At 32.6% G+C, this 22099-nt stretch overlaps 1 long non-coding RNA gene across 1 annotated transcript; it reads right to left on the reverse strand.

Annotated features, from left to right (window-relative positions):
* Positions 1-4080: 4080 nt before the first annotated feature.
* LOC149784495 (uncharacterized) lies at positions 4081-7078 on the reverse strand. The gene is made up of 3 exons (XR_016414146.1): positions 7031-7078; positions 6750-6788; positions 4081-4128 (listed from the first exon to the last, which is right to left on the reverse strand). It is a non-coding gene; the product is annotated as an uncharacterized LOC149784495 (long non-coding RNA).
* Positions 7079-22099: the final 15021 nt, after the last annotated feature.

Genomic DNA, 22099 nt, shown 5'->3' on the forward strand with positions numbered 1-22099 from the left:
CAATAACTTTGTTTCCTGATGCAGGAAACTCTTGTTAACATTACCAAACTCCAGCTTCGAGCTGAAGAAAAATAAATGTAATATTTAAATTCAGTGCACAACACAGTGCAGTTTATGTGTCAAAGGATATAAAACTAGGATAATAACACTTCTAACGAACACGTATAAATAAGCATTTCACAACATTTCCAAAACGAGGCAATATCCCTCCGCATCGTGATATTTACCTCTTCATGACATTGTACATTTAGCGAAAGTTAGTGTTTTCAATCTGATACATTTCCTAATCGTTACGTCCATTTCTATTTTATTCAGATTCATTATCTAACAGGGATATTTAATATTTTCTCCAAAGACAATAGTTAGGCTTCCAATTTTCGAGCATATTGTATCAAAGATTTATGTTTCAATATTGCATTTTATTCCAAGATGTGCGTAATGTCCAAACATAAGTCTTTCATTCCTATCTGTCAATATTCGTCACTGATCGGACAGGCATCAAGGTTGGGATATTTAAGCACATAACTCATTGTTCTACAAATTTATTTCCTATTCAACTTTGTTCTGTGATCTACCCCAATAAGGTATGAGACATGAAAATGATGATGATGACATAAACTCTTGGAATTGTGCGATATAAATGGACTTCACTACGACGAATATAATTTACGATGTAATGAAATATTTTATTCCAGGCTTGATTGTACGGATTCAAAAATCAGCATATGCTACAAAATCAACATCATTTCATTCCCAAATATCAGTAAAAAACATTTGCTTTAGTCATTGCCCGGTTCGATAAAAATTACTTCCTATGATCTTCCGTACAAATGAACGTTGTACAGATTAACTGAAATAGGAACCCTTTCAGATAAAAGTTCTAAAAGGCTGATACCATGACAAAAATAATTATGTAATTTGAAATAAATATTAGCCCCTATCAGTACCCAATCTAAGAATCGAGAATGATGACGCATCGTACGCGCTAAACATATTAACTTATCAATATGCATCGCCTTGTTGTTGAATCATCCTAAAAACATTAAATCATAATGAGGTTAGTTCTCCTATTGGAAAACGCACACACAGCATTAAAATTTAAAAATATAACAAGAAGATAGATATACACACGACTCCAAAAAGACATGCGAAAAATAGAGAATTCAGCTGAACACCATACGACTTTGATCCGCCATTATTGTAACTTTACCTGTCATGAAATTGCTTTAGTAGTAAGGTTAATAAAGCACAAGGATATCTATATAAAGCTTTTACAACCTCTCTCTTGTCACACATATGATATCGATGCAATCAAACTATGTAAATATGTCGCGTACTTCAAAAGCGACAGAGAGTGCGGATATATATTTACTAACAACTTCCATTCCGGTCATATTTGAGAGACAGATAATACTTCTAAATGTGACAGAGACTATTCCTTTTGCATGCATGGCACCATTGCAAACATTCTCCAATATATTGTCTGTCATAAGAACATAGCCCATACCGCACATCTAGAGACATCCTTTCTAAACGTGCCAATGCAGAGATAGAAATATAAAACGCAACGTTTTCATTTTCATGTAATCCTCACATTTCAGCCATTGACAATTCTTTGCTAAACATTAATTCAAAACAAGGCGGATATGAATTGAAATATTTTTGGAAGCCTGGCACGCGCTGAGATCAAAACATTTCAATATTATTTCCTGTCATGTCAAAGACGGCAACAAATATCGACTAAAACAAATTTGTTTCGCAATGCAAGAAACACTTGCAAGAAGGATCAATATTTTGCTTAAGACACAGGCCATGACCATATAAATTTACAATATCCGCCCGTATCGCGAAATTTACCTATTCAAGATATTGCGTATTTAAAACATCCCGCATATAAATTAATACTGGTACTTATTTCCGTAAGTAAACAATGCGTATCCAGACACACACAAACTCACACGCAATTCCTCTCTGCCTCTATCTCTCTCGCATTGGAAAACACGCAAACACGCACACATACATACACACACATGCAAACACGCACACATACACACATACACATTCAAGCACGCACACATACATACATACACACAAACACACACACACACACACATATATATATACACATGTATACATTTATCCTTACAGTTTCGACATTCGATACTTCTTCGCACTGAAAAGAAAGATATTTAACAGTTAAATTCATTGCATAACAACATGCAGTTTAAGTTTCAAAATATATTAAACAAAGATATGAACGCTAGCAACGAACACGTATAAATAAGCATTTCATATTTCCAAAAAGGAGAGAATTTCCCTCCGCATTGTGACATTTATCCCTTTACGACATTGCACATTTAGGAAAAGTTATATATTTCAATTTGTTACATTGCCTAGTGGTTATGTCTATATATATTTTATTCATATTCATTACCTGACATGAGTGTTTGTTAATTTCTTCAAAGATAATCTTCTTTAGATTTTTAATTTTCGAGCATAGGGTAACAAATATTTATTTTCCTGGATTGTATTTTATTCTATTATTTGAATAATTTCCAAATAATGTTGTTTCATTCCTATCCGTCAATATTCCACATTGATCCGCCAGACATCAAGTTTCCGATATTTAAGCATATAATTCATTATTTTACAACTATATTGTCTATTCCACTTTGCTCTGTGATCTACCCCAATAACGTATGAGATATGAAAATGATGAAGATGACATAAACTCTTGGAATTGAGGGATATAAAGGGCCGTCATTAATGGAATGGAATTTATGACCTAATGAAATATTTTATTTTAGTTTCGATTGTATGGATTCAACCATCAGCATATACTACAAAACCAAACATTCTTTCGTTAACAAATATCGTAGAAGCATTCGCTTCATTCATTACAGTGAATTATGTCCATGAACTTGCATGCAAAAGAACGTTGTACAAATTAATTAAATATTGGAACGCTTTGAGATATAAGTTCAAAGCGTCTGACACCATGACAAAGTCATTATATAGTTTCAAATAAATATTCAACGCTGTCAGTACCCAATTCTAGCATCGAGGATAATGACACATCGTACGCGCTAATACATATTAACTTATTAATATTCATCGTCTTGTTGAATAATCCTAAGATGAAAATCATAAAACTTCTAGAGTTGTCATTGGAACACAATTCAGCATTTCAATTAAAAAATATATACAAGAAAATCGATCAAAGCACGACTAAAAACAGACACGCAAAAACAAATGATTCGACAGAACACAAAAAGAATTGACCCGCCATTATTGTAACTTTACCTTTCGTGAAACTGCAATGTTAGTAAAATTAACAAAGCACAGAGAGACTTATACAAAAACTGTACAACTCCTCTCCTGTCATATTTTATCCATTGACCATAATTTGTTATTCATCAAGTCAAAACTATGCGGACATGATTTGAAATACTGTTCGAAGTCTGATACATGCAGGCATGTAACATTTAAGTTTTATATCCTGTCATATTTGGGACGGAAACCTATCTCGCCTACAAAAAATTTCTTTTGTAATCAAGGAAAAACTTTCAAAAACACATCGATATTTTGCTTAAGACACTGTCCACTACCCATATAATTTTACAATATTCGCCGGTATCGTGACATTTATCTTTTCATGATATTGCACATTTAAACATCGTGCATAAATATTAATACTGGTATATGTTAGCGATAAGAATCGCAAACAAACCTATCCACACACAGACACACATGCAGTTTCTCTTTCTCTATCTCATATATATTTATAAGTATATGAAATGTATATACTTACCTGTAGAATCCCTGTTCCAGATGAGACATTGTATCCGCGTTGAAGAAAAAAAATTAATACCTGTATACATTACCGTAATGAAACACATACATACACACATACAGACACACAACCAAACTGTCTGTTTTCTTCTCACTCTCTTCCTCTCGCAAAGATATATATATATATATATATATATATATATATATATATATATATATATATATATATATATATATATATATATAGATATATATAGATAGATAGATAGATATCTCGTATTTAGTTACCTTTGAATCCCTTGAATCCCGTGTATCCAATCGGACAGGTAGAGGGAACTGAAGATATTAATTTATTCAATTTTCGAAATAATTGTCCTTTCTATAATTAATAATGTTGACTGAAAGAGATCTATATAATGATATCTCAGTGCAAGATTATATATCAATAATATCGTTATGTTTAAGTAAATGTGCTAAAATAAAGTCTGGTTTATTTTCTTCTAACTATTCAAGTCCAAATTATCTTTCCTCCACGAATTCTATTTACACAGGAATAAGGCTGTCATATTAGCAACATCTACAATGCTTTCAATCTTGAATTCTCTAACTTAATTAATATATATCATCTTGTCGCTTAATAATGTCAAACCTGAAATAAGAATCAGGTTTGTCTTCTTATTCCAACACATATATTTGAATTCATACATGCATATTTCTAAAGCTCACATTACAGACAACGAAATACACACATAACGTTTCTCGTTCCATGAAAAACCGCCCATTTCAGCCATTGGCCTTAGCACAATTTGCCAAACACCAAGTCAAAACCAGGTGGACTAGAATTGAAATAATTTTGGAATCCTGACGTGTGCACAGATCAAGATAACTAACTATTCCTTCCCGTGATCTCTAGCAAAGAAACCTATCGGGCCTACAATAACTTTGTTTCCTGATGCAGGAAACTCTTGTTAACATTACCAAACTCCAGCTTCGAGCTGAAGAAAAATAAATGTAATATTTAAATTCAGTGCACAACACAGTGCAGTTTATGTGTCAAAGGATATAAAACTAGGATAATAACACTTCTAACGAACACGTATAAATAAGCATTTCACAACATTTCCAAAACGAGGCAATATCCCTCCGCATCGTGATATTTACCTCTTCATGACATTGTACATTTAGCGAAAGTTAGTGTTTTCAATCTGATACATTTCCTAATCGTTACGTCCATTTCTATTTTATTCAGATTCATTATCTAACAGGGATATTTAATATTTTCTCCAAAGACAATAGTTAGGCTTCCAATTTTCGAGCATATTGTATCAAAGATTTATGTTTCAATATTGCATTTTATTCCAAGATGTGCGTAATGTCCAAACATAAGTCTTTCATTCCTATCTGTCAATATTCGTCACTGATCGGACAGGCATCAAGGTTGGGATATTTAAGCACATAACTCATTGTTCTACAAATTTATTTCCTATTCAACTTTGTTCTGTGATCTACCCCAATAAGGTATGAGACATGAAAATGATGATGATGACATAAACTCTTGGAATTGTGCGATATAAATGGACTTCACTACGACGAATATAATTTACGATGTAATGAAATATTTTATTCCAGGCTTGATTGTACGGATTCAAAAATCAGCATATGCTACAAAATCAACATCATTTCATTCCCAAATATCAGTAAAAAACATTTGCTTTAGTCATTGCCCGGTTCGATAAAAATTACTTCCTATGATCTTCCGTACAAATGAACGTTGTACAGATTAACTGAAATAGGAACCCTTTCAGATAAAAGTTCTAAAAGGCTGATACCATGACAAAAATAATTATGTAATTTGAAATAAATATTAGCCCCTATCAGTACCCAATCTAAGAATCGAGAATGATGACGCATCGTACGCGCTAAACATATTAACTTATCAATATGCATCGCCTTGTTGTTGAATCATCCTAAAAACATTAAATCATAATGAGGTTAGTTCTCCTATTGGAAAACGCACACACAGCATTAAAATTTAAAAATATAACAAGAAGATAGATATACACAAGACTCTAAAAAGACATGCAAAAATAAAGAATTCAGCTGAACACCATACGACTTTGATCCGCCATTATTGTAACTTTACCTGTCATGAAATTGCTTTAGTAGTAAGGTTAATAAAGCACAAGGATATCTATATAAAGCTTTTACAACCTCTCTCTTGTCACACATATGATATCGATGCAATCAAACTATGTAAATATGTCGCGTACTTCAAAAGCGACAGAGAGTGCGGATATATATTTACTAACAACTTCCATTCCGGTCATATTTGAGAGACAGATAATACTTCTAAATGTGACAGAGACTATTCCTTTTGCATGCATGGCACCATTGCAAACATTCTCCAATATATTGTCTGTCATAAGAACATAGCCCATACCGCACATCTAGAGACATCCTTTCTAAACGTGCCAATGCAGAGATAGAAATATAAAACGCAACGTTTTCATTTTCATGTAATCCTCACATTTCAGCCATTGACAATTCTTTGCTAAACATTAATTCAAAACAAGGCGGATATGAATTGAAATAATGTTCGAGTTCTGATACATGCAGACATGTAACATTTAAGTTTGATATCCTGTCATATTTGGGACGGAAACCTATCTCGCCTACAAAAATTTTCTGTTGTAATCAAGGAAAAACTTGCAAAAACACATCGATATTTTGCTTAAGACACTGTCCACTACCCATATAATTTTACAATATTCGCCGGTATCGTGATATTTACCTTTTCATGATATTGCACATCTAATCATCGTGCATAAATATTAATACTGGTATATGTTAGCGATAAGAATCGCAAACAAACCCATCCACACACAGACACACATGCAGCTTCTCTGTCTCTGTCAATCTGATATATATTTATATGTATATGAAATGTGTATACTTACCTGTAGAATCCCTGTTCCAGATGAGACATTGTATCCGGGCTGAAGAAAAAAAATTAATACCTGTATACATTACCGTAATGAAACACGTACATATACACATACAGACACACAACCAAACTGTTTGTTTTCTTCTCACTCTCTCGCTCTCGCAAACATATATAAACATATATATATATATATATATATATATATATATATATATATATATATATATATATATATATAGATAGATAGATAGATAGATAGATAGATAGATAGATAGATATCTCGTATTTAATTACCTTTGAATCCCTTGAATCCCATGTATTCAATCGGACAGGTATAGCGCACTGAAGATATTAATTTATTCAATTTATATATATCGTATTTAATTACCTTTGAATCCCTTGAATCCCATGTATTCAATTGCACAGGTATAGCGCACTGAAGATATTAATTTATTCAATTTTCGAAATAATTGTCCTTTCTATAATTAACAATTTTGACTGAAAGAGATCTATATAATGATACCTCAGTGCAAGATTATATATCAATAATATCGTTATGTTTAAGTAAATGTGCTAAAATAAAGTCTGGTTTATTTTCTTCTAACTATTCAAGTCCAAATTATCTTTCCTCCACAAATTCTATTTACACAGGAATAAGGCTGTCATATTAGCAACATCTACAATGCTTTCAATCTTGAATTCTCTAACTTAATTAATATATATCATCTTGTCGCTTAATAATGTCAAACCTGAAATAAGAATCAGGTTTGTCTTCTTATTCCAACACATATATTTGAATTCATACATACATATTTCTAAAGCTCACATTACAGACAACGAAATACACACAAAACGTTTCTCGTTCCATGAAAAACTGCCCATTTCAGCCATTGGCCTTAGCACAATTTGCCAAACATCAGGTCAAAACCAGGTGGACTAGAATTGAAATAATTCTGGAATCCTGACGCGTGCACAGATCAAGATAACTAACTTTTCCTTCCCGTGATCTCTAGCAAAGAAACCTATCGGGCCTACAATAACTTTGTTTCCTGATGCAGGAAACTCTTGTTAACATTACCAAACTCCAGCTTCGAGCTGAAGAAAAATAAATGTAATATTTAAATTCAGTGCACAACACAGTGCAGTTTATGTGTCAAAGGATATAAAACTAGGATAATAACACTTATAATGAACACGTATAAATAAGCATTTCACAACATTTCCAAAACGATGCAATATCCCTCCGCATCGTGATATTTACCTCTTCATGACATTGTACATTTAGCGAAAGTTAGTGTTATCAATCTGATACATTTCCTAGTCGTTACGTCCATTTCTATTTTATTCAGATTCATTATCTAACAGGGATATTTAATATTTTCTCCAAAGACAATAGTTAGGCTTCCAATTTTCGAGCATATTGTATCAAAGATTTATGTTTCAATATTGCATTTTATTCCAAGATGTGCGTAATGTCCAAACATAAGTCTTTCATTCCTATCTGTCAATATTCGTCATTGATCGGACAGGCATCAAGGTTGGGATATTTAAGCACATAACTCATTGTTCTACAAATTTATTTCCTATTCAACTTTGTTCTGTGATCTACCCCAATAAGGTATGAGACATGAAAATGATGATGATGACATAAACTCTTGGAATTGTGCGATATAAATGGACTTCACTACGACGAATATAATTTACGATGTAATGAAATATTTTATTCCAGGCTTGATTGTACGGATTCAAAAATCAGCATATGCTACAAAATCAACATCCTTTCATTCCCAAATATCAGTAAAAAACATTTGCTTTAGTCATTGCCCGGTTCGATAAAAATTTCTTCCTATGATCTTCCGTACAAATGAACGTCGTACAGATTAACTGAAATAGGAACCCTTTCAGATAAAAGTTCTAAAAGGCTGATACCATGACAAAAATAATTATGTAAGTTGAAATAAATATTAGCCCCTATCAGTACCCAATCTAAGAATCGAGAATGATGACGCATCGTACGCGCTAAACATATTAACTTATCAATATGCATCGCCTTGTTGTTGAATCATCCTAAAAACATTAAATCATAATGAGGTTAGTTCTCCTATTGGAAAACGCACACACAGCATTAAAATTTAAAAATATAACAAGAAGATAGATATACACACGACTCCAAAAAGACATGCAAAAATAAAGAATTCAGCTGAACACCATATGACTTTGATCCGCCATTATTGTAACTTTACCTGTCATGAAATTGCTTTAGTAGTAAGGTTAATAAAGCACAAGGATATCTATATAAAGCTTTTACAACCTCTCTCTTGTCACACATATGATATCGATGCAATCAAACTATGTAAATATGTCGCGTACTTCAAAAGCGACAGAGAGTGCGGATATATATTTACTAACAACTTCCATTCCGGTCATATTTGAGAGACAGATAATACTTCTAAATGTGACAGAGACTATTCCTTTTGCATGCATGGCACCATTGCAAACATTCTCCAATATATTGTCTGTCATAAGAACATAGCCCATACCGCACATCTAGAGACATCCTTTCTAAACGTGCCAATGCAGAGATAGAAATATAAAACGCAACGTTTTCATTTTCATGTAATCCTCACATTTCAGCCATTGACAATTCTTTGCTAAACATTAATTCAAAACAAGGCGGATATGAATTGAAATATTTTTGGAAGCCTGGCACGCGCTGAGATCAAAACATTTCAATATTATTTCCTGTCATGTCAAAGACGGCAACAAATATCGACTAAAACAAATTGGTTTCGCAATGCAAGAAACACTTGCAAGAAGGATCAATATTTTGCTTAAGACACAGGCCATGACCATATAAATTTACAATATCCGCCCGTATCGCGAAATTTACCTATTCAAGATATTGCGTATTTAAAACATCCCGCATATAAATTAATACTGGTACTTATTTCCGTAAGTAAACAATGCGTATCCAGACACACACAAACTCACACGCAATTCCTCTCTGCCTCTATCTCTCTCGCATTGGAAAACACGCAAACACGCACACATACATACACACATGCAAACACGCACACATACACACATACACATTCAAGCACGCACACATACATACATACACACAAACACACACACACACACATATATATATATATATATACACATGTATACATTTATCCTTACAGTTTCGACATTCGATACTTCTTCGCACTGAAAAGAAAGATATTTAACAGTTAAATTCATTGCATAACAACATGCAGTTTAAGTTTCAAAATATATTAAACAAAGATATGAACGCTAGCAACGAACACGTATAAATAAGCATTTCATATTTCCAAAAAGGAGAGAATTTCCCTCCGCATTGTGACATTTATCCCTTTACGACATTGCACATTTAGGAAAAGTTATATATTTCAATTTGTTACATTGTCTAGTGGTTATGTCTATATATATTTTATTCATATTCATTACCTGACATGAGTGTTTGTTAATTTCTTCAAAGATAATCTTCTTTAGATTTTTAATTTTCGAGCATAGGGTAACAAATATTTATTTTCCTGGATTGTATTTTATTCTATTATTTGAATAATTTCCAAATAATGTTGTTTCATTCCTATCCGTCAATATTCCACATTGATCCGCCAGACATCAAGTTTCCGATATTTAAGCATATAATTCATTATTTTACAACTATATTGTCTATTCCACTTTGCTCTGTGATCTACCCCAATAACGTATGAGATATGAAAATGATGAAGATGACATAAACTCTTGGAATTGAGGGATATAAAGGGCCGTCATTAATGGAATGGAATTTATGACCTAATGAAATATTTTATTTTAGTTTCGATTGTATGGATTCAACCATCAGCATATACTACAAAACCAAACATTCTTTCGTTAACAAATATCGTAGAAGCATTCGCTTCATTCATTACAGTGAATTATGTCCATGAACTTGCATGCAAAAGAACGTTGTACAAATTAATTAAATATTGGAACGCTTTGAGATATAAGTTCAAAGCGTCTGACACCATGACAAAGTCATTATATAGTTTCAAATAAATATTCAACGCTGTCAGTACCCAATTCTAGCATCGAGGATAATGACACATCGTACGCGCTAATACATATTAACTTATTAATATTCATCGTCTTGTTGAATAATCCTAAGATGAAAATCATAAAACTTCTAGAGTTGTCATTGGAACACAATTCAGCATTTCAATTAAAAAATATATACAAGAAAATCGATCAAAGCACGACTAAAAACAGACACGCAAAAACAAATGATTCGACAGAACACAAAAAGAATTGACCCGCCATTATTGTAACTTTACCTTTCGTGAAACTGCAATGTTAGTAAAATTAACAAAGCACAGAGAGACTTATACAAAAACTGTACAACTCCTCTCCTGTCATATTTTATCCATTGACCATAATTTGTTATTCATCAAGTCAAAACTATGCGGACATGATTTGAAATACTGTTCGAAGTCTGATACATGCAGGCATGTAACATTTAAGTTTTATATCCTGTCATATTTGGGACGGAAACCTATCTCGCCTACAAAAAATTTCTTTTGTAATCAAGGAAAAACTTTCAAAAACACATCGATATTTTGCTTAAGACACTGTCCACTACCCATATAATTTTACAATATTCGCCGGTATCGTGACATTTATCTTTTCATGATATTGCACATTTAAACATCGTGCATAAATATTAATACTGGTATATGTTAGCGATAAGAATCGCAAACAAACCTATCCACACACAGACACACATGCAGTTTCTCTGTCTCTATCTCATATATATTTATAAGTATATGAAATGTATATACTTACCTGTAGAATCCCTGTTCCAGATGAGACATTGTATCCGCGTTGAAGAAAAAAAATTAATACCTGTATACATTACCGTAATGAAACACATACATACACACATACAGACACACAACCAAACTGTCTGTTTTCTTCTCACTCTCTTCCTCTCGCAAAGATATATATATATATATATATATATATATATATATATATATATATATATATATATATATATATATATAGATAGATATATATAGATAGATAGATAGATATCTCGTATTTAGTTACCTTTGAATCCCTTGAATCCCGTGTATCCAATCGGACAGGTAGAGGGAACTGAAGATATTAATTTATTCAATTTTCGAAATAATTGTCCTTTCTATAATTAATAATGTTGACTGAAAGAGATCTATATAATGATATCTCAGTGCAAGATTATATATCAATAATATCGTTATGTTTAAGTAAATGTGCTAAAATAAAGTCTGGTTTATTTTCTTCTAACTATTCAAGTCCAAATTATCTTTCCTCCACGAATTCTATTTACACAGGAATAAGGCTGTCATATTAGCAACATCTACAATGCTTTCAATCTTGAATTCTCTAACTTAATTAATATATATCATCTTGTCGCTTAATAATGTCAAACCTGAAATAAGAATCAGGTTTGTCTTCTTATTCCAACACATATATTTGAATTCATACATGCATATTTCTAAAGCTCACATTACAGACAACGAAATACACACATAACGTTTCTCGTTCCATGAAAAACCGCCCATTTCAGCCATTGGCCTTAGCACAATTTGCCAAACACCAAGTCAAAACCAGGTGGACTAGAATTGAAATAATTTTGGAATCCTGACGTGTGCACAGATCAAGATAACTAACTATTCCTTCCCGTGATCTCTAGCAAAGAAACCTATCGGGCCTACAATAACTTTGTTTCCTGATGCAGGAAACTCTTGTTAACATTACCAAACTCCAGCTTCGAGCTGAAGAAAAATAAATGTAATATTTAAATTCAGTGCACAACACAGTGCAGTTTATGTGTCAAAGGATATAAAACTAGGATAATAACACTTCTAACGAACACGTATAAATAAGCATTTCACAACATTTCCAAAACGAGGCAATATCCCTCCGCATCGTGATATTTACCTCTTCATGACATTGTACATTTAGCGAAAGTTAGTGTTTTCAATCTGATACATTTCCTAATCGTTACGTCCATTTCTATTTTATTCAGATTCATTATCTAACAGGGATATTTAATATTTTCTCCAAAGACAATAGTTAGGCTTCCAATTTTCGAGCATATTGTATCAAAGATTTATGTTTCAATATTGCATTTTATTCCAAGATGTGCGTAATGTCCAAACATAAGTCTTTCATTCCTATCTGTCAATATTCGTCACTGATCGGACAGGCATCAAGGTTGGGATATTTAAGCACAAAACTCATTGTTCTACAAATTTATTTCCTATTCAACTTTGTTCTGTGATCTACCCCAATAAGGTATGAGACATGAAAATGATGATGATGACATAAACTCTTGGAATTGTGCGATATAAATGGACTTCACTACGACGAATATAATTTACGATGTAATGAAATATTTTATTCCAGGCTTGATTGTACGGATTCAAAAATCAGCATATGCTACAAAATCAACATCATTTCATTCCCAAATATCAGTAAAAAACATTTGCTTTAGTCATTGCCCGGTTCGATAAAAATTACTTCCTATGATCTTCCGTACAAATGAACGTTGTACAGATTAACTGAAATAGGAACCCTTTCAGATAAAAGTTCTAAAAGGCTGATACCATGACAAAAATAATTATGTAATTTGAAATAAATATTAGCCCCTATCAGTACCCAATCTAAGAATCGAGAATGATGACGCATCGTACGCGCTAAACATATTAACTTATCAATATGCATCGCCTTGTTGTTGAATCATCCTAAAAACATTAAATCATAATGAGGTTAGTTCTCCTATTGGAAAACGCACACACAGCATTAAAATTTAAAAATATAACAAGAAGATAGATATACACAAGACTCTAAAAAGACATGCAAAAATAAAGAATTCAGCTGAACACCATACGACTTTGATCCGCCATTATTGTAACTTTACCTGTCATGAAATTGCTTTAGTAGTAAGGTTAATAAAGCACAAGGATATCTATATAAAGCTTTTACAACCTCTCTCTTGTCACACATATGATATCGATGCAATCAAACTATGTAAATATGTCGCGTACTTCAAAAGCGACAGAGAGTGCGGATATATATTTACTAACAACTTCCATTCCGGTCATATTTGAGAGACAGATAATACTTCTAAATGTGACAGAGACTATTCCTTTTGCATGCATGGCACCATTGCAAACATTCTCCAATATATTGTCTGTCATAAGAACATAGCCCATACCGCACATCTAGAGACATCCTTTCTAAACGTGCCAATGCAGAGATAGAAATATAAAACGCAACGTTTTCATTTTCATGTAATCCTCACATTTCAGCCATTGACAATTCTTTGCTAAACATTAATTCAAAACAAGGCGGATATGAATTGAAATAATGTTCGAGTTCTGATACATGCAGACATGTAACATTTAAGTTTGATATCCTGTCATATTTGGGACGGAAACCTATCTCGCCTACAAAAATTTTCTGTTGTAATCAAGGAAAAACTTGCAAAAACACATCGATATTTTGCTTAAGACACTGTCCACTACCCATATAATTTTACAATATTCGCCGGTATCGTGATATTTACCTTTTCATGATATTGCACATCTAATCATCGTGCATAAATATTAATACTGGTATATGTTAGCGATAAGAATCGCAAACAAACCCATCCACACACAGACACACATGCAGTTTCTCTGTCTCTGTCAATCTGATATATATTTATATGTATATGAAATGTGTATACTTACCTGTAGAATCCCTGTTCCAGATGAGACATTGTATCCGGGCTGAAGAAAAAAAATTAATACCTGTATACATTACCGTAATGAAACACGTACATATACACATACAGACACACAACCAAACTGTTTGTTTTCTTCTCACTCTCTCGCTCTCGCAAACATATATAAACATATATATATATATATATATATATATATATATATATATATATATAGATAGATAGATAGATAGATAGATAGATAGATAGATATCTCGTATTTAATTACCTTTGAATCCCTTGAATCCCATGTATTCAATCGGACAGGTATAGCGCACTGAAGATATTAATTTATTCAATTTATATATATCGTATTTAATTACCTTTGAATCCCTTGAATCCCATGTATTCAATTGCACAGGTATAGCGCACTGAAGATATTAATTTATTCAATTTTCGAAATAATTGTCCTTTCTATAATTAACAATTTTGACTGAAAGAGATCTATATAATGATACCTCAGTGCAAGATTATATATCAATAATATCGTTATGTTTAAGTAAATGTGCTAAAATAAAGTCTGGTTTATTTTCTTCTAACTATTCAAGTCCAAATTATCTTTCCTCCACAAATTCTATTTACACAGGAATAAGGCTGTCATATTAGCAACATCTACAATGCTTTCAATCTTGAATTCTCTAACTTAATTAATATATATCATCTTGTCGCTTAATAATGTCAAACCTGAAATAAGAATCAGGTTTGTCTTCTTATTCCAACACATATATTTGAATTCATACATACATATTTCTAAAGCTCACATTACAGACAACGAAATACACACAAAACGTTTCTCGTTCCATGAAAAACTGCCCATTTCAGCCATTGGCCTTAGCACAATTTGCCAAACATCAGGTCAAAACCAGGTGGACTAGAATTGAAATAATTCTGGAATCCTGACGCGTGCACAGATCAAGATAACTAACTTTTCCTTCCCGTGATCTCTAGCAAAGAAACCTATCGGGCCTACAATAACTTTGTTTCCTGATGCAGGAAACTCTTGTTAACATTACCAAACTCCAGCTTCGAGCTGAAGAAAAATAAATGTAATATTTAAATTCAGTGCACAACACAGTGCAGTTTATGTGTCAAAGGATATAAAACTAGGATAATAACACTTATAATGAACACGTATAAATAAGCATTTCACAACATTTCCAAAACGATGCAATATCCCTCCGCATCGTGATATTTACCTCTTCATGACATTGTACATTTAGCGAAAGTTAGTGTTATCAATCTGATACATTTCCTAGTCGTTACGTCCATTTCTATTTTATTCAGATTCATTATCTAACAGGGATATTTAATATTTTCTCCAAAGACAATAGTTAGGCTTCCAATTTTCGAGCATATTGTATCAAAGATTTATGTTTCAATATTGCATTTTATTCCAAGATGTGCGTAATGTCCAAACATAAGTCTTTCATTCCTATCTGTCAATATTCGTCATTGATCGGACAGGCATCAAGGTTGGGATATTTAAGCACATAACTCATTGTTCTACAAATTTATTTCCTATTCAACTTTGTTCTGTGATCTACCCCAATAAGGTATGAGACATGAAAATGATGATGATGACATAAACTCTTGGAATTGTGCGATATAAATGGACTTCACTACGACGAATATAATTTACGATGTAATGAAATATTTTATTCCAGGCTTGATTGTACGGATTCAAAAATCAGCATATGCTACAAAATCAACATCCTTTCATTCCCAAATATCAGTAAAAAACATTTGCTTTAGTCATTGCCCGGTTCGATAAAAATTTCTTCCTATGATCTTCCGTACAAATGAACGTCGTACAGATTAACTGAAATAGGAACCCTTTCAGATAAAAGTTCTAAAAGGCTGATACCATGACAAAAATAATTATGTAAGTTGAAATAAATATTAGCCCCTATCAGTACCCAATCTAAGAATCGAGAATGATGACGCATCGTACGCGCTAAACATATTAACTTATCAATATGCATCGCCTTGTTGTTGAATCATCCTAAAAACATTAAATCATAATGAGGTTAGTTCTCCTATTGGAAAACGCACACACAGCATTAAAATTTAAAAATATAACAAGAAGATAGATATACACACGACTCCAAAAAGACATGCAAAAATAAAGAATTCAGCTGAACACCATATGACTTTGATCCGCCATTATTGTAACTTTACCTGTCATGAAATTGCTTTAGTAGTAAGGTTAATAAAGCACAAGGATATCTATATAAAGCTTTTACAACCTCTCTCTTGTCACACATATGATATCGATGCAATCAAACTATGTAAATATGTCGCGTACTTCAAAAGCGACAGAGAGTGCGGATATATATTTACTAACAACTTCCATTCCGGTCATATTTGAGAGACAGATAATACTTCTAAATGTGACAGAGACTATTCCTTTTGCATGCATGGCACCATTGCAAACATTCTCCAATATATTGTCTGTCATAAGAACATAGCCCATACCGCACATCTAGAGACATCCTTTCTAAACGTGCCAATGCAGAGATAGAAATATAAAACGCAACGTTTTCATTTTCATGTAATCCTCACATTTCAGCCATTGACAATTCTTTGCTAAACATTAATTCAAAACAAGGCGGATATGAATTGAAATATTTTTGGAAGCCTGGCACGCGCTGAGATCAAAACATTTCAATATTATTTCCTGTCATGTCAAAGACGGCAACAAATATCGACTAAAACAAATTGGTTTCGCAATGCAAGAAACACTTGCAAGAAGGATCAATATTTTGCTTAAGACACAGGCCATGACCATATAAATTTACAATATCCGCCCGTATCGCGAAATTTACCTATTCAAGATATTGCGTATTTAAAACATCCCGCATATAAATTAATACTGGTACTTATTTCCGTAAGTAAACAATGCGTATCCAGACACACACAAACTCACACGCAATTCCTCTCTGCCTCTATCTCTCTCGCATTGGAAAACACGCAAACACGCACACATACATACACACATGCAAACACGCACACATACACACATACACATTCAAGCACGCACACATACATACATACACACAAACACACACACACACACATATATATATATATATACACATGTATACATTTATCCTTACAGTTTCGACATTCGATACTTCTTCGCACTGAAAAGAAAGATATTTAACAGTTAAATTCATTGCATAACAACATGCAGTTTAAGTTTCAAAATATATTAAACAAAGATATGAACGCTAGCAACGAACACGTATAAATAAGCATTTCATATTTCCAAAAAGGAGAGAATTTCCCTCCGCATTGTGACATTTATCCCTTTACGACATTGCACATTTAGGAAAAGTTATATATTTCAATTTGTTACATTGTCTAGTGGTTATGTCTATATATATTTTATTCATATTCATTACCTGACATGAGTGTTTGTTAATTTCTTCAAAGATAATCTTCTTTAGATTTTTAATTTTCGAGCATAGGGTAACAAATATTTATTTTCCTGGATTGTATTTTATTCTATTATTTGAATAATTTCCAAATAATGTTGTTTCATTCCTATCCGTCAATATTCCACATTGATCCGCCAGACATCAAGTTTCCGATATTTAAGCATATAATTCATTATTTTACAACTATATTGTCTATTCCACTTTGCTCTGTGATCTACCCCAATAACGTATGAGATATGAAAATGATGAAGATGACATAAACTCTTGGAATTGAGGGATATAAAGGGCCGTCATTAATGGAATGGAATTTATGACCTAATGAAATATTTTATTTTAGTTTCGATTGTATGGATTCAACCATCAGCATATACTACAAAACCAAACATTCTTTCGTTAACAAATATCGTAGAAGCATTCGCTTCATTCATTACAGTGAATTATGTCCATGAACTTGCATGCAAAAGAACGTTGTACAAATTAATTAAATATTGGAACGCTTTGAGATATAAGTTCAAAGCGTCTGACACCATGACAAAGTCATTATATAGTTTCAAATAAATATTCAACGCTGTCAGTACCCAATTCTAGCATCGAGGATAATGACACATCGTACGCGCTAATACATATTAACTTATTAATATTCATCGTCTTGTTGAATAATCCTAAGATGAAAATCATAAAACTTCTAGAGTTGTCACTGGAACACAATTCAGCATTTCAATTAAAAAATATATACAAGAAAATCTATCAAAGCACGACTAAAAAAAGACACGCAAAAACAAATGATTCGACAGAACACAAAAAGAATTGACCCGCCATTATTGTAACTTTACCTTTCGTGAAACTGCAATGTTAGTAAAATTAACAAAGCACAGAGAGACTTATACAAAAACTGTACAACTCCTCTCCTGTCATACTTTATCCATTGACCATAATTTGTTATTCATCAAGTCAAAACTATGCGGACATGATTTGAAATACTGTTCGAAGTCTGATACATGCAGACATGTAACATTTAAGTTTTATATCCTGTCATATTTGGGACGGAAACCTATCTCGCCTACAAAAAATTTCTTTTGTAATCAAGGAAAAACTTGCAAAAACACATCGATATTTTGCTTAAGACACTGTCCACTACCCATATAATTTTACAATATTCGCCGGTATCGTGACATTTATCTTTTCATGATATTGCACATTTAAACATCGTGCATAAATATTAATACTGGTATATGTTAGCGATAAGAATCGCAAACAAACCTATCCACACACAGACACACATGCAGTTTCTCTGTCTCTATCTCATATATATTTATAAGTATATGAAATGTATATACTTACCTGTAGAATCCCTGTTCCAGATGAGACATTGTATCCGCGTTGAAGAAAAAAAATTAATACTTGTATACATTACCGTAATGAAACACATACATACACACATACAGACACACAACCAAACTGTCTGTTTTCTTCTCACTCTCTTCCTCTCGCAAAGATATATATATATATATATATATATATATATATATATATATATATATATATATATATATATATATATATATATATATATATATATATATATAGATAGATAGATAGATATCTCGTATTTAGTTACCTTTGAATCCCTTGAATCCCGTGTATCCAATCGGACAGGTAGAGGGCACTGAAGATATTAATTTATTCAATTTTCGAAATAATTGTCCTTTCTATAATTAATAATGTTGACTGAAAGAGATCTATATAATGATATCTCAGTGCAAGATTATATATCAATAATATCGTTATGTTTAAGTAAATGTGCTAAAATAAAGTCTGGTTTATTTTCTTCTAACTATTCAAGTCCAAATTATCTTTCCTCCACAAATTCTATTTACACAGGAATAAGGCTGTCATATTAGCAACATCTACAATGCGTTCAATCTTGAATTCTCTAACTTAATTAATATATATCATCTTGTCGCTTAATAATGTCAAACCTGAAATAAGAATCAGGTTTGTCTTCTTATTCCAACACATATATTTGAATTCATACATGCATATTTCTAAAGCTCACATTACAGACAACGAAATACACACATAACGTTTCTCGTTCCATGAAAAACCGCCCATTTCAGCCAATGGCCTTAGCACAATTTGCCAAACACCAAGTCAAAACCAGGTGGACTAGAATTGAAATAATTTTGGAATCCTGACGTGTGCACAGATCAAGATAACTAACTTTTCCTTCCCGTGATCTCTAGCAAAGAAACCTATCGGGCCTACAATAACTTTGTTTCCTGATGCAGGAAACTCTTGTTAACATTACCAAACTCCAGCTTCGAGCTGAAGAAAAATAAATGTAATATTTAAATTCAGTGCACAACACAGTGCAGTTTATGTGTCAAAGGATATAAAACTAGGATAATAACACTTCTAACGAACACGAATAAATAAGCATTTCACAACATTTCCAAAACGATGCAATATCCCTCTGCATCATGATATTTACCTCTTCATGACATTGTACATTTAGCGAAAGTTAGTGTTATCAATCTGATACATTTCCTAGTCGTTACGTCCATTTCTATTTTATTCAGATTCATTATCTAACAGGGATATTTAATATTTTCTCCAAAGACAATAGTTAGGCTTCCAATTTTCGAGCATATTGTATCAAAGATTTATGTTTCAATATTACATTTTATTCCAACATGTGCGTAATGTCCAAACATAAGTCTTTCATTCCTATCTGTCAATATTCGTCATTGATCGGACAGGCATCAAGGTTGGGATATTTAAGCACATAACTCATTGTTCTACAAATTTATTTCCTATTCAACTTTGTTCTGTGATCTACCCCAATAAGGTATGAGACATGAAAATGATGATGATGACATAAACTCTTGGAATTGTGGGATATAAATGGACTTCACTATGACGAATATAATTTACGATGTAATGAAATATTTTATTCCAGGCTTGATTGTACGGATTCAAAAATCAGCATATGCTACAAAATCAACATCCATTCATTCCCAAATATCAGAAAAAACAATTGCTTTAGTCATTTCCCGGTTCGATAAAAATTTCTTCCTATGATCTTCCGTACAAATGAACGTTGTACAGATTAACTGAAATAGGAACCCTTTCAGATAAAAGTTCTAAAAGGCTGATACCATGACAAAAATAATTATGTAATTTGAAATAAATATTAGCCCCTATCAGTACCCAATCTAAGAATCGAGAATGATGACGCATCGTACGCGCTAAACATATTAACTTATCAATATGCATCGCCTTGTTGTTGAATCATCCTAAAAACATTAAATCATAATGAGGTTAGTTCTCCTATTGGAACACGCACACACAGCATTAAAATTTAAAAATATAACAAGAAGATAGATATACACACGACTCCAAAAAGACATGCAAAAATAAAGAATTCGGCTGAACACCATACGACTTTGATCCGCCATTATTGTAACTTTACCTGTCATGAAATTGCTTTAGTAGTAAGGTTAATAAAGCACAAGGATACCTATATCAAGCTTTTACAACCTCTCTCTTGTCACACATATGATATCGATGCAATCAAATTATGTAAATATGTCGCGTACTTCAAAAGCGACAGAGAGTGCGGATATATATTTACTAACAACTTCCATTCCGGTCATATTTGAGAGACAGATAATACTTCTAAATGTGACAGAGACTATTCCTTTTGCATGCATGGCACCATTGCAAACATTCTCCAATATATTGTCTGTCATAAGAACATAGCCCATACCGCACATCTAGAGACATCCTTTCTAAACGTGCCAATGCAGAGATAGAAATATAAAACGCAACGTTTTCATTTTCATGTAATCCTCACATTTCAGCCATTGACAATTCTTTGCTAAACATTAATTCAAAACAAGGCGGATATGAATTGAAATATTTTTGGAAGCCTGGCACGCGCTGAGATCAAAACATTTCAATATTATTTCCTGTCATGTCAAAGACGGCAACAAATATCGACTAAAACAAATTGGTTTCGCAATGCAAAAAACACTTGCAAGAAGGATCAATATTTTGCTTAAGACACAGGCCATGACCATATAAATTTACAATATCCGCCCGTAT

The sequence above is a fragment of the Sinohyriopsis cumingii genome, chromosome 14 (genome assembly GCF_028554795.1).
Source record: "Sinohyriopsis cumingii isolate HCF-2022 chromosome 14, ASM2855479v2, whole genome shotgun sequence".
NCBI classification, from domain to species: domain Eukaryota; kingdom Metazoa; phylum Mollusca; class Bivalvia; order Unionida; family Unionidae; genus Sinohyriopsis; species Sinohyriopsis cumingii.